The sequence below is a fragment of the Urocitellus parryii genome, chromosome 11 (genome assembly GCF_045843805.1).
Source record: "Urocitellus parryii isolate mUroPar1 chromosome 11, mUroPar1.hap1, whole genome shotgun sequence".
Classification (NCBI taxonomy): Eukaryota; Metazoa; Chordata; class Mammalia; order Rodentia; family Sciuridae; genus Urocitellus; species Urocitellus parryii.
The window spans coordinates 35,326,047-35,341,192 of NC_135541.1; positions in this window are offsets into that span (position 1 = coordinate 35,326,047).

Consider the following 15,146-nt stretch of genomic DNA (forward strand, 5'->3'; position numbering starts at 1 on the left):
GCCCTTGAATTCAATCCCCAGTTCAAAGGAAAAAAAGGTGACAATATATGTAAAATAGTGTAGGGCATAATGTAACCTGGGGCATGTTGCATCAGAAAAGAGGAAACCTAACTTGCTGGCTGCTCCCCGCTTCCCAGTCCTGGGACCACAGGTGGCTAAGAGAGCACCTAGCAATTAGCCAGAAGGCATTGCCATGGGCTGTGATGAAGAATCAGACCACCTCTAGGATAGGCTCAGAACGCTTCTGCCCTCAAGGACAGCTCATGTCTCCCATTACTGCCTGTAGGATGGGTGTAGATGTAAATTCTCCCCACCTGCTGACCTTTACCCTGATTGGCTCCTGTACATTATATTAGCTGTGTATGTTTTCGCATTAAATGAGATCCTGCTTTGACAGTTCTCCCTGGCGTGTCAGATCCTCCTGGGAGGGAGGGCTGGGTGTGGGCGGCCAGTCGGCCAGTTGACTTTTACCTTTCTTGGCCTGTCCTGGTATGGGCGTGCTCCCCCAATCTCTCCCACAGGTCAGGAGGGAACTGAGGGGGGGGGCTAAAAAATAGGGGGTGTGTAATGGGAAGTTCAAGAACACAAGCAGCTTTAAAAGGATATAAATAAGTACATAGTGCTTGCCAGTGGTTTCCCTTTCAAATAGCTTTTCATGGAACTGAATAACAGTTACCAGTCTTAGAATTTATGAAATAAAGTCAGAATGCCTTCCTAATTTTGCAAGACCAGTTCCTTAAGTCTCAGAGGGCTTGCTAAGACAGGCTGAGAAGGCTGCCCTGTGACCCTCTGCAGAGGTTCAGTCTCATACTCCCTCTTGTGTTGTATATGGGAACTTCACTCTCTCTGGACTGATCAGTAGCAATGGTGCTGAAATCAACCTGGTTAATAGGGCTTAATGGAAGGGAACTAGCACTAATAAACACCTAGTAATATTTTCAGAAATCTTCTGAGATGACTTCTACATATTATATCATGTCTCTCATCAACCATTCAGCATAAGTATAAACTGAAACTCAGCAAGATTACTTTTCCAAATAACCATGGATAATAACAGACAAAGCAGATTTACAAGGAAGAAATGGAAAAAAATCAGAAAACAATGTTTATTGCACTATAGGATAAAATCCAACTTTCTTAGCAAATTTGATCAGGTCCTTTTCTCTCCAGCTTTATCTCCAACCACAAACACCCTCAGTCCTTATGCTCTGGTCACACAGAAAAACTTAAAAGTTCCCAGAAAATGCTTTATATCTCACCACTTTTGCATAAAACTTTGTCTCTAGCTCAGGGTCCTTCATCAACACCTCTCTTCTACTTAGAAAACCACTTCCTATTTGTTCTGCCATACTATCCTTCTCACTTGGAGAGAAGGTAATTGTTCCCTCCTTTGTGCTACTTCTGGACACCACATTTTATGTTAGAACATAATGGCTCAAGTGAGATGTTCAACACTAGGAACATTCCAATTATTGATGATGCAGCAATCATAGCTTCAGGGACTAAACAAAGAAGTACAGTGAGGAAATCAGCTATGGTGGCACACATCTGTAATCCCAACAACTTGGGAAGCTGAAGCAAGAGAATCTCAAGTTCCAGGCCAGCCTCAGCAACTTAGACCCTGTCTCAAAATAAAAGGAGCTTAGGTTATATGTACCTCAGTGGTAAAGCATCCCTGGGTTCAATCTCCAGTACCAAAAAAAGAAAGAAATACAATATAATTTACATTCTGGTGAGGAAGCATAGGCATTAAACCAATAAGTCACACCAATAATTAATTACCATGGGATAATAATTATTATTTTAAAGGAAAAGCAGCAAGGAGATTTTTTAAAGCCTGTTTTAGTGGCATGATCAAGGAAGTTTTCACAAAGTAACATTCAAGTGGGATTTCAAATTATGAGTTATATAAAAAGACGGTGAAGAATAAATCTGGTAGAGGGAACTGCATGCATAAAGGCCATGAGAAACACCGAAAAGTGGGAAGAAGGCCAGCATGGCTGGAAGGTGTTAGAATAAAGTGTTAGAATAAGAAGGGCTGGGGTTGTGGCTCAGTGGTAGAGCACTTGCCTAGCACATGTGAGGTGCTGGGCTCCATCCTCAGCACCACATAAAAATAAACAAGTAAGAATAAAGGTATTTGCCTGGGGATGTGGCTCAATGGTAGTGCGCTCGCCTGGCATGCGTGCGGCCTGGGTTCGATCCTCAGCACCACACACAAACACAGATGGTGTGTCCGCCGAAAGCTAAAAAATAAATATTAAAAAAAAATCTCTCTCTCTCTCTCAAAAAAAAAAAAGAATAAAGGTATTGTGCCCAACTAAAAAAATTTTTTTTAATTTCTAAAAAAAATTATAAAGGGAATATAATATGATTATATTTTCCAAAACCTGTGGAGAATTGTGGGAAGCCATTCTAACATGTGATTGGGTGACTCCCGTTAAGGGTCTGAGGCGCTTTGGCTGTGTCGAAGCTTTCCCGGCCCTTTCCTGATGAGAGAGCCCATCCGTGTGGGGGTGTGCCTGACCACTGACCCGGGGCCCAATCACTGACCTTGACCTTGGAGTGCAGCCCCCCCTAAACCTTCATTGGATGGAATTCTCCCCTGAATCTCTTGTTCCCCAATAAAAGGCTACTCCAGGCGTGTTCACTCTCTCTCTCTCTCCTGCTAGCCCTGAGTAATCCTTGCTGCCCTGCTGGGCGGCTAGAGGAGCGAACCAGAGAGAGGAGCTGTCTCGGACCTAGCAATAGAAATAAGGTAACTGAGTCTGTGTGTTTTATTTCGATCTCTTCTAACTAACTTTATGCCTAAAACCTCATTAATGAAACCATTGCGCAGGCCGCATGGTAGAGAGAATAGTTGGAGAGAGGGGCAAGAATGAATGCAAGAAAACCACCTAAATAGCTATTAGTTTATTTAGCCACACATACCTTAAATATTTATATACATAAAATTCAAAATACTTATACTATATATAAAATACATAGGTTCTAGATCTGGGGATGTAGCTTAGTTGTTAGAGTGCTTGCTTCACATGCATAAGGCCCTGAGTTCAACCTCCATCACCAAAAACAAACAAACAAACATAGGTTCTAAACCAGGGTTTGAGAATACTACCATGAAGACAGATAAAAGCCCTTCCTTGATGGATCTTACACTGCAAAAGTATAGGCAACAAATGCTCATGATTTAAACCACGGTGGCAGTGATGAGAATGACAAAAATGTGAATTAGTTTGCTAGGGCTTCTGTAACAAAGTGCACAGATTAGGTGGTACAGAAACTTGTTTTCTCACAGTCTGGAAAGTAGAGATCTGAGATTATGGTTGGTTTCTTTTGAGGCCTCTCTCTTTGGCTCATCTTCTCTCTTGACATGGTCTTCCATCTGTGTCCATGCCCTAATCTCTTGTAAGGACCCTAGTGACATTTAAAGACCCTATTTTCAAATACAGTTATATTTAAGGTAGTGGGGGTTAGAACTTCAACATACAAATTGGAGTGAGGGAACACAATTCAGGAATAATAAGAAATGAGCCAGGTGTGGTGGTCCATGCCTATAGTTTGAGCTACTCAAAAGGCTACGGCAAGGAGATCATTTGAGCCATGAGTTTGAGATCAGCCTGAGCAACAGAAGATGACCTTGTTTCAAAAACAGAACTTTTTTTTTTTTTAAAGAGAGAGAAAGAGAGAGAATTTTTTAATATTTATTTTTTAGTTTTCAGTGGACACAACATCTTTATTTATTTTATTTTTATGTGGTGCTGAGGATTGTACCCAGTGCCTCGCACTGCCAGGTGAGCACACTACCGCTTGAGCCACATCCCCAGCCCCAGAACTTTTTTTTTTTTTTTTTAAGGAGAGAAAATAAATAGTAACTAGTGATTATGGGGTAGGGGTTAGAAGAAGATGACAAGGGGCTAGGATTGTGGTCCTAGCACGTCCTCAGCACCACATAAAAATAAATAAATAAAATAAAGGTGCTGTGTCCAATTACAACTAAAAAATAAAATATTATTTTAAAAAAGAAGATGTCAGTGATGGGTCTCAGGTTTCTGGCATGTAAAATAGTGGAAAGTGGTGCTATTATTTATTTGATAAGAAAATAAATAAAAGTAGAAAATTGCAGGAAAGAGCATCAGGATCCATTTCCTCTTTTTCATTACTTATCGTCCTTTAAGGGGTCTTAAAGCAATGTACAAAAATGCATTGGTTTGGCACAAGGGGCTATGGCCCAAGTGATAGAGCGCTCACCTAGCATGTGTGAGGCACTGAGTTTGATCCTCAGCACCACATAAATATAATACAGATATTGTGTCCACCTAAAAACTAAAAAGTAAATATTAAAAAAAAATGCCTGGTGTGGGCTGGGGTTGTGGCTTAGTGGTAGAGCACTGTGAGGCACTGGGTTTGATCTTCAGCACCACATAAACATAAATAAATAAAATCAAGTTTTTTTTTTTTAAATACATTGGTTTGGGCTGGGGTTGTAGCTAAGTGGTAGAGCTTGCTTCATAAGCATGATGCACTGGATTCGATTCTCAGCACCACATAAATATAAAATAAAGATATTGTGTCCACCTAAAACTAAAAAATAAATATTAAAAAAAGAAAAAAATGCATTGGTTTGAGCAGCAGCATATCAGAATATTTATTGATGCATAGTATCCAGTATGCCTGGAGAGAGTGGATCAAACATGCAATTCTGAATTAAGAGAAATTTCACGGAGGGAATATAGGAAAAGAAGAATTGAAAGGGGATTGAGGGGCTGGGGATGTGGCTCAGGCGGTAGTGCGCTCGCCTGGCATGCGAGCGGCCCAGGTTAGATCCTCAGCACCACATACAAACAAAGATATTGTGTCTGCCAAAAACTAAAGAATAAATATTAGGAGCTGGGGATGTGGCTCAAGCGGTAGCATGCTCACCTGGCATTCGTGCAGCCCTGGTTCGATCCTCAGCACCACATACAAACAAAGATGTTGTGCCGCCGAAAACTAAAAAATAAACATTAAAAAAATTCTGTCTCTCTATCTCTCTTAAAAAAAAAAAAAAAGAGGGTTGTCTCTTGGAATCCCTTCCCCATTAACAGGAAGTAAAGAAGGGCAAGCTGCTTTGGGAACCAGTTTTCAGTGGACACAACATCTTTATTTTATTTATGTGGTGCTGAGGATTGAACCCAGCACTCTGCGCATGCCAGACTGGGAAAACAGGATCCAACATGGCAGCGGGCGCGGAGAGATCAAGTCTCTGACCTCTTTGGCTGCATGGGCATAGGGAGTCGTAAACTGTCTAAATGCTGTTTGCTCAGGATCACTAGGCAATGCAGAGCTGACGTGGATCTGGGGCGAACAGTCTGGGCCTCTCAGAACACACACCGAGCCGGGATCGGCTGCAGTTTGCCTGCTTCTCGCAGGCAAACTGCTGTGACTCAGCACTAACGATCCCGCTGAAACAACTGGTCGGCCCTTCTGAACTTACGGAGGTAAATGCCAACCGAGCCTTCATAGGCAATGGCCACAGGATTGAAACGGGGCTTGGGAGAGACAGTCAGGACCCACCCGTTGCATTGGTCACCCGGCAAAGGGAATGAACTGTCACCATTTGCATGGGATACCACCATGGCAGAGAACTGACGTCACCAGAATGCAGTGGAGGAGATAACTTCATTGAAACCAGCGGTGACAGGTGTGTAATCCCCTAGCCATCCCTCTCCACACAGTCGGGAAACCTTAAGGGTCCCTCCCAGCTCTCCCGTGAGCACGATAGCCAGAACGAGGGAATCAGGAACGAGGGAATCAGGAGTGGCGCGGGACTCGCGGCGCGGAACTCCCGGCTACCGCTCCCACCAGTGCTGACAACTGAGGTCCCTTGCACCAGCTACTGGGGCGTGGCTACCGGAGGGCAAGCAAATTCGCTGGGGGTTCTCAGACGCAGGCTCTACAAACTTAGGGTCCGAGGGAATGGCAAACAGGGAGAGTGTGCCCAGTTGTTCATGAAAAAAGGGCTCCTAGGAGCAGCAGACCTGGCGTGTAGCCAGTATTGTGGTGAGCGTCACCGGTGAGCAGGGCCTGGCTTGAGGAAAAGTGGGGAACTGACTAGACACAAGAGAAGGCCCTAGGCACTCAGGATTGGAGACTCGCCCAGTCTGGGAGGAAGAGCTGCTGCACAGTGATTGCTTCCCGCCTATTGAGAGGAGAAGATTGGCCCATTGGGCACAGCTCCACCTACTGGAAGAGAAGTTAATCAAACTCTAAGACTGCATTTATTATTATTATTTTTTTAATTTGGTTTTTTTTTCATTTTCATTTTTTTGTTGTTTTTTTAAAATTTTTAAAAATTTTTAAATTTTTTTTATTTTTTAAATTTTATTATTATGTTTTTAAATTTTGATTTTCATTTTTTATTATTATTATTTAAAAATTTTTTTTTCTTTTTTTCTTTTCTACTTTTTTCTTTTGTCTTTTCATTTCTTTTCAATTTTCTTATTCCCCCTTCCTTGAATTCTACCTGCTTACTCTCATTCTCTTTGGTGACTTCTTCCCTTCCCTTCTAATACCTTTCCTCCCAAGCATCAAATAAATTTATAGGAGTAAACAGTAACTCAGCAGTCAAACAGAATAAGAAGTAACATGAGCAGCATGAAAAAGCAAGGAAGAAAAGGAGTACAAACAATGCAGGACAGCCTAAATATTCAGGAGGACTTAGAGTCATCAGAAAAAGGTCATATAAAGAACTCAAGGAATACCTTAGACAGATGGAATGGAAACTTTTTTTTTTTTTAAAGATGACTAAATTAATTTTTATTTGTTTTCTTTTCTAGTCTTTTGATCAAGCAAATATACAGATTTAAAGGCTTTTTTTAATTTTATTTATTTTTTTATTGGTTGTTCACAATATTACAAAGCTCTTGACATATCATATTTCATACATTAGATTCAAGTGGGTTATGAACTCCCACTTTTTACCCCAAATGCAGATTGCAGAATCACGTTGGTTACACATCCACATTTTTACATAATGCCCTATTAGTGACTGTTGTATTCTGCTAGCTTTCCTATCCTCTACTATCCCCCCTCCCCTCCCCTCCCATCTTCTCTCTCTACCCCATCTACTGTAATTCATTTCTCTCCTTGTTTATTTTCCCATTCCCCTCACAACCTCTTATATGTAATTTTGTATAGCAATGAGGGTCTCCCTCCATTTCCATGCAATTTCCCTTTCCCTCCCATCTCATGTCTCTGTTTAATGTTAATCTTTTCTTCCTGCTCTTCCTCCCTGCTCTGTTCTTAGTTGCTCTCATTATATCAAAGAAGACATTTGGTATTTGTTTTTTAGGGATTGACTAGCTTCACTAAGCATAATCTGCTCTAGTGCCACCCATTTCCCTGCGAATTCCATGATTTTGTCATTTTTTAGTGCTGCGTAATACTCCATGGTGTATAAATGCCACATTTTTTTATCCATTCATCTACTGAAGGGCATCTGGGTTGGTTCCACAGTCTAGCTATTGTGAATTGTGCTGCTATGAACATCGATGTGGCAGTATCCCTGTAGTACGCTCTTTTAAGGTCTTCAGGGAATAGTCCGAGAAGGGCAATAGGTGGGTCAAATGGTGGTTCCATTCCCAGCTTTCCAAGGAATCTCCATACTGCTTTCCAAATTGGCTGCACCAATTTGCAGTCCCACCAGCAATGTACAAGATTACCCTTTTCCCTGCTGAATGAAATAATTACAGAAAACTTTCCAGAAATAAAAAAGGAAGCGGATATACAAATTTTAGATGCATACAGGACACTGAGCACACAAAATCACAGTAGACCAACGCCAAGACACATTGTTATGAAGATATCCAATGTACAGAACAAAGAGAAAATATTAAAAGCTACAAGAGAAAGGAGGCAGATTACATTCAGGGGTAAACCAATAAGGTTAACAACGGATTTTTCATCACAGACGCTGAAAGCGAGAAGATCCTGGAACAACGTATTTCAAACACTGAAAGACAATGGATGCCAACCAAGAATTCTGTATCCAGCAAAATTAAGCTTCAGGTACGACAACGAAATAAAAATCTTTCATGATAAACAAAAGCTAAAAGAATTTGCAGCCAGAAAACCAGCATTGCAAAGCGTCTTGAGCAAAACACTACACAAGGAAGAAATGAAAAACAATAACCAAAACCATCAGTGGGAAGTGCCTTGGTAAAGACAGAGGGTGGGGGGGAAAGCTAATCATGGAGAAACAAACTAAATTAAAAAAAAAGATAAATTATCAAACATGGCTGGAAGTACAAACTATATATCAATAGTAACTCTAAACGTTAATGGCTTAAACTCTCCAATAAAGCGACATAGGCTGGTAACATGGATTAAAAATACAAATCCAGGGCTGGGGATGTGGCTCAAGCGGTAGCGCGCTTGCCTGGCATGCGTGCGACCCGGGTTCAATCCTCAGCACCACATACCAACAAAGATGTTGTGTCCGCCGAGAACTAAAAAATAAAAAATGTTGGAAATTCTCTCTCTCTCCTCTCTCACTCTCTCTCCTCTCTCACTGTCTCTTTAAAAAAAACAACAACAACAACAACAAAAACAAATCCAGGAGACACATCTGATTGGAAAAGACATACACAGGCTCAAGGTGAAAGGTTGGGAAAAAATATACCACACACACGGTCCAAATAAGCAAGCAGGGGTGGCCATCCTCATATCGAATAAAATCGACTTCAAGACTAAGTTAATCAAAAGGGATAAGGAAGGACATTATATACTGTTAAAAGGAGCCATTCACCAACAAGACATAACAATTATCAATATTTATGCACCAAATAATGGTGCTGCGACGTTCATAAAACAAATTCTCCTCAAGTTCAAGAATCAAATAGACCACAACACAATAATTATGGGTGACTTCAACACACCTCTCTCACCACTGGACAGATCCTCCAAACAAAAGTTAAATAAAGAAACTATAGAACTCAGTATCACAATCAATAACCTAGACTTAACTGACATATACAGAATATATCAACCATCATCAAATGGATATACTTTTTTCTCAGCAGCACATGGATCCTTCTCAAAAATAGACCATATATTATGCCATAGGGCAACCCTCAGTAAATATAAAGGGGTGGAGATAATACCATGCATTTTATCTGATCATAATGGAATGAAACTGGAAATCAATGATAAAAGAAGGAAGGAAAAATCCTACATCACATGGAAAATGAACAATATGTTACTGAATGATCAATGGGTTACAGAAGACATAAAGGAGGAAATCAAAAAATTCTTAGAGATAAATGCAAATACAGACACAACATATCGAAATCTATGGGACACAATGAAAGCAGTTTTAAGAGGGAAATTTATCGCCTGGAGGTCATTCCTCAAAAAAAGGAAAAACCAACAAATAAATGAACTCACACTTCATCTCAAAGCCCTAGAAAAGAAGAGCAAAACAACAGCAAATGTAGCAGAAGGCAAGAAATAATTAAAATCAGAGCAGAAATCAACGAAATTGAAACAAAAGAAACTATTGAAAAAATTAACAAAACTAAAAGTTGGTTCTTCAAAAGAATAAATAAGATCGACAGACGCTTAGCCATGCTAACGAAGTGAAGAAGACAGAGAACTCAAATTACTAACATACGGGATGAAAAAGGCAATATCACAACAGATGCTACAGAAATACAGAAGACAATTAGAAATTATTTTGAAAACCTATATTCCAATAAAATAGAAGATAGTGAAGACATCGATAAATTTCCTAAGTCATATGATTTGCCCAGACTGAGTCAGGAGGATACACACAATTTGAATAGACGAATATCAATGGATGAAATAGAAGAAGCAATCAAAAGACTACCAACCAAGAAAAGCCCAGGACCGGATGGGTATACAGCGGAGTTTTACAAAACCTTTAAAGAAGAATTAATACCAATACTTTTCAAGTTATTTCAGGAAATAGAAAAAGAGGGAGCTCTTCCAAATCCATTCTATGAGGCCAACATCACCCTGATTCTGAAACCAGACAAAGACACCTCAAAGAAAGAAAACTACAGACCAATATCTCTGATGAACCTAGATGCAAAAATCCTCAATAAAATTCTGGCGAATCGGATACAAAGGCACATCAAAAAAATTGTGCACCATGATCAAGTAGGATTCATCCCTGGGATGCAAGGATGGTTCAATATACGGAAATCAATAAATGTTATTCACCACATCAATAGACTTAAAGATAAGAACCATATGATCATCTTGATAGATACAGAAAAAGCATTCGACAAAGTACAGCATCCCTTTATGTTCAAGACATTAGAAAAACTAGGGATAACAGGAACTTACCTCAACATTGTAAAAGCTATCTATGCTAAGCCTCAGGCTAGCATCATTCTGAATGGAGAAAAATTGAAGGCATTCCCTCTAAAATCTGGAACAAGACAGGGATGCCCTCTATCACCACTTCTATTCAATATAGTTCTCGAAACACTGGCCAGAGCAATTAGACGAAAGAAATTAAAGGCATAAAAATAGGAAAAGAAGAATTTAAATTATCACTATTTGCGGATGACATGATTCTATACCTAGAAGACCCAAAAGGGTCTCCAAAAAAACTACTAGAACTAATAAATGAATTCAGCAAAGTGGCAGGATATAAAATCAACACGCATAAATCAAAGGCATTTCTGTATATCAGGGACAAAACTTCTGAAACGGAAATGAGGAAAACCACTCCATTCACAATATCCTCAAAAAAAAAAAAATACTTGGGAATCAACCTAACAAAAGAGGTGAAAGATTTATACAATGAAAACTACAGAACCCTAAAGAGAGAAGTAGAAGAAGATCTTAGAAGATGGAAAAATATACCCTGTTCATGGATAGGCAGAACTAACATCATCAAAATGGCGATATTACCAAAAGTTCTCTATAGGTTTAATGCAATGCCAATCAAAATCCCAACGGCATTTCTTGTAGAAATAGATAAAGCAATCATGAAATTCATATGGAAAAATAAAAGACCCAGAATAGCAAAAGCAATTCTAAGCAGGAAGTGTGAATCAGGTGGTATAGCGATTCCAGATTTCAAACTATATTACAGAGCAATAGTGACAAAAACAGCATGGTACTGGTACCAAAACAGGCGGGTGGACCAATGGTACAGAATAGAGGACACAGAGACTAATCCACAAAGTTACAACTATCTTATATTTGATAAAGAGGCTAAAAGCATGCAATGGAGGAAGGATAGCATCTTCAACAAATGGTGTTGGGAAAACTGGAAATCCATATGCAACAAAGTGAAACTGAATCCCTTTCTCTCGCCATGCACAAAAGTTAACTCAAAATGGATCAAGGAGCTTGATATCAAATCAGATACTCTGTGTCTGATAGAAGAAAAAGTTGGCTCCAATCTACATATTGTGGGGTTAGGCTCCAAATTCCTTAATAGGACACCCATAGCACAAGAGTTAATAACAAGAATCAACAAATGGGACTTACTTAAACTAAAAAGTTTTTTCTCAGCAAGAGAAACAATAAGAGAGGTAAATAGGGAGCCTACATCATGGGAACAAATTTTTACTCCTCACACTTCAGATAGAGCCCTAATATCCAGAGTATACAAAGAACTCAAAAAATTAGACAATAAGATAACAAATAACCCAATCAACAAATGGGCCAAGGACCTGAACAGACACTTCTCAGAGGAGGACATACAATCAATCAACAAGTACATGAAAAAATGCTCACCATCGCTAGCAGTCAGAGAAATGCAAATCAAAACCACCCTAAGATACCATCTCACTCCAGTAAGATTGGCAGCCATTATGAAGTCAAACAACAACAAGTGCTGGCGAGGATGTGGGGAAAAGGGTACTCTTGTACATTGCTGGTGGGACTGCAAATTGGTGCGGCCAATTTGGAAAGCAGTATGGAGATTCCTTGGAAAGCTGGGAATGGAACCACCATTTGACCCACCTATTGCCCTTCTCGGACTATTCCCTGAAGACCTTAAAAGAGCGTACTACAGGGATACTGCCACATCAATGTTCATAGCAGCACAATTCACAATAGCTAGACTGTGGAACCAACCCAGATGCCCTTCAGTAGATGAATGGATAAAAAATGTGGCATTTATACACCATGGAGTATTACGCAGCACTAAAAAATGACAAAATCATGGAATTCGCAGGGAAATGGGTGGCACTAGAGCAGATTATGCTTAGTGAAGCTAGTCAATCCCTAAAAAACAAATACCAAATGTCTTCTTTGATATAATGAGAGCAACTAAGAACAGAGCAGGGAGGAAGAGCAGGAAGAAAAGATTAACATTAAACAGAGACATGAGATGGGAGGGAAAGGGAGAGAAAAGGAAAATTGCATGGAAATGGAGGGAGACCCTCATTGCTATACAAAATTACATATAAGAGGTTGTGAGGGGAATGGGAAAATAAACAAGGAGAGAAATGAATTACAGTAGATGGGGTAGAGAGAGAAGATGGGAGGGGAGGGGAGGGGGGATAGTAGAGGATAGGAAAGGTAGCAGAATACAACAGTTACTAATAGGGCATTATGTAAAAATGTGGATGTGTAACCGATGTGATTCTGCAATCTGCATTTGGGGTAAAAAGTGGGAGTTCATAACCCACTTGAATCTAATGTATGAAATATGATATGTCAAGAGCTTTGTAATGTTTTGAACAACCAATAAAAAAAGAGACTGGGAAAAAAAAGAAAGGGGATTGAAATGGAGCAAATTATATTCCAAACATGTATGATAACATCAAAATGAATGCCAATATTATATATAACTATAATACACTAATAAAACATTTAAAAAAAAAATTTTAAAATAATTTTTTCAGCGAAAATTTTCTTACTCATTTCCCAATCCCACACTTCTATTAATATGAGAGAAATCATTTGCCTAAGGCTATGAACACAGAAGCCAGAGTAGAACAAGTATAATGGTAACGAAAGAATAAGAATTGATGAAGATTTGACAGCGTGGCCCAGGCTGGACGGACATATGAAGCCTGCAAATTGTCATTGGGGTAATCTTACAGAGATAGATTGATGATAGAGAAAGGAACATTTATGGTTAAAAAAAGATGTATCTGAGGATAAGGAAGGAATGACTTCAGAGCACAATGGAAGGATAAGTAAAAGCCATCTCCTCCTCCACTAGAACAAAAGGGAAGGAGGAGAAGGCAGGTCTATAGATTTAGCAGTAAAAAATTGAAGGAGTTATGTAAAATCCACATGAGCTCAGAGTGTTATAGAAAGTGTTGATCAGCTTGGCTGAAAGGACAAATAGGTAACTGTGGTCAGAGTATAGATTTCTAGATTCAAGATTTCAGAACAGTTTGAATGACAAGGTGAAACCTATTGAGGGGCCTAAGATACAGCTGAGGTCAATGGTATTAAGAAATCAAATAAATGAGAGGTCAAGGTATTAAATGATGTTTCCCTTATGATGTTTCTTGTGGTAAGTAATGGAGACCCCAGCTTCAGTTGACTTAACATAAGGGAATATACTAGCTCACATACCTGGAATTCCAAAAACAAAGTGGGATTTTAAGTTGACTCCAAATGTTTCACTGACATTTTCTCAGTATTTGCTCCCTACATGTGTTGCCATCATCCTCAGTTGAATAGAAAGTAAAAATCCAGAAGTAGAACAAGTGAGACTTCTGAATTTCTAAAATATTAATTTGAATTATGAATCAATCCAAGTCGTGCATTGTTATCCAAACATATTTATCCAAAAGTTCCTTTTCTGGGAAAATTCGTAGGTCACCTCAGTCTTAGCAAGGGTTATTGAGCATACTATTCCCTACAAATGTCAAAATCCACAAATTTTTAAGTTCCTTATATAAAATGGCTTATGATTTGCATATAAGGTAGGCACATCTTCCTGGGACATGTAGGTATGGCAGTTGACTGTATATTGTCAATGACAAAAAGGAATGCAGACATAAGACTGCTAAAAAACTAGTTAATGACTTAAAGGCAATAAAGTCTTAACCTTTGAGGTTGTCTTCACTTTGGGAAACAGAAATCATTTGCATATAATAGTTTTCTTTTTTTTTAATATTTATTTTTTAGTTTTTGGTGGACACAACACCTTTGTTGTATGTGGTGCTGAGGATCAAACCCGGGCTGCACGCATGCCAGGCGAGCGCGCTACCGCTTGAGCCACATCCCCAGCCCATATAATAGTTTCCTACAAGTTAACATCTATCTCTACAGAGTAAACTCTAAACAGTAAATATTTGATCAAATTAAGTTATATTATTTTGAAAAGTCAGATAACCCATTAGGCAGAATTGTTACAACAATACATAAAATGATGTTAAAAGTTTTGAACAAATTTTCTTAGTACTTGTTATTATTTTTTTAAATGTTTATTTTTTAGTTGTAGTTGGATACAATATTTTTATTTATTTATTTTTATGTGGTGAGGATCAAACTCAGGGCCTTGTACATGCTTGGTGAGCGCTCTATCACTGAGCCACAACCCCAGCCCCTTATTATTACTTTTAGAAAAACAAGTTCTGAGGAAATAATGTTCACATAAGTACATTCATGGAGATGGGAAAAGTTTCATTATTGCAATGACATTAAATTCTTTGAACTCTTTTATGCCCCCAAATCAGTGGTCTAATATTAAAAAACATATCCCTTGATAATTAAATTAGGTCCTCTTTCAACAACATTGTAAACAAAGAAATATAAAGCATCCAATTTGCAAGAAAATTTGTTACTTGTTCAATAGAGGCATTCTAAGTATATCACAAAAACTTACTAAATACTTAAAACTACATCTCAGACTTTTTCACTTGCCTTAGAAGTTCCTTGTATAACCCAAATTCCTCAGAAAGATCCAAGAAAATCTTTGTAGACATGCTTTGATAAAATGTATTTACATTTTGTGCTTTAAGCAAATTTTAATCAAACATTTGGCTTTCTTTCAATTTATCAGGCAGTCTTACATATTACCAAGTAGCCAACCACATTTCACTGTTTAACCAATTTAAATCAGACTGTCTCTAAGAACAACTTGATTTTAGAAAGTTGGAATAAGCAGGGTTAAAAAAAAATTATTTACTTTGCAGTACTGGGGATTGAACCAAGGC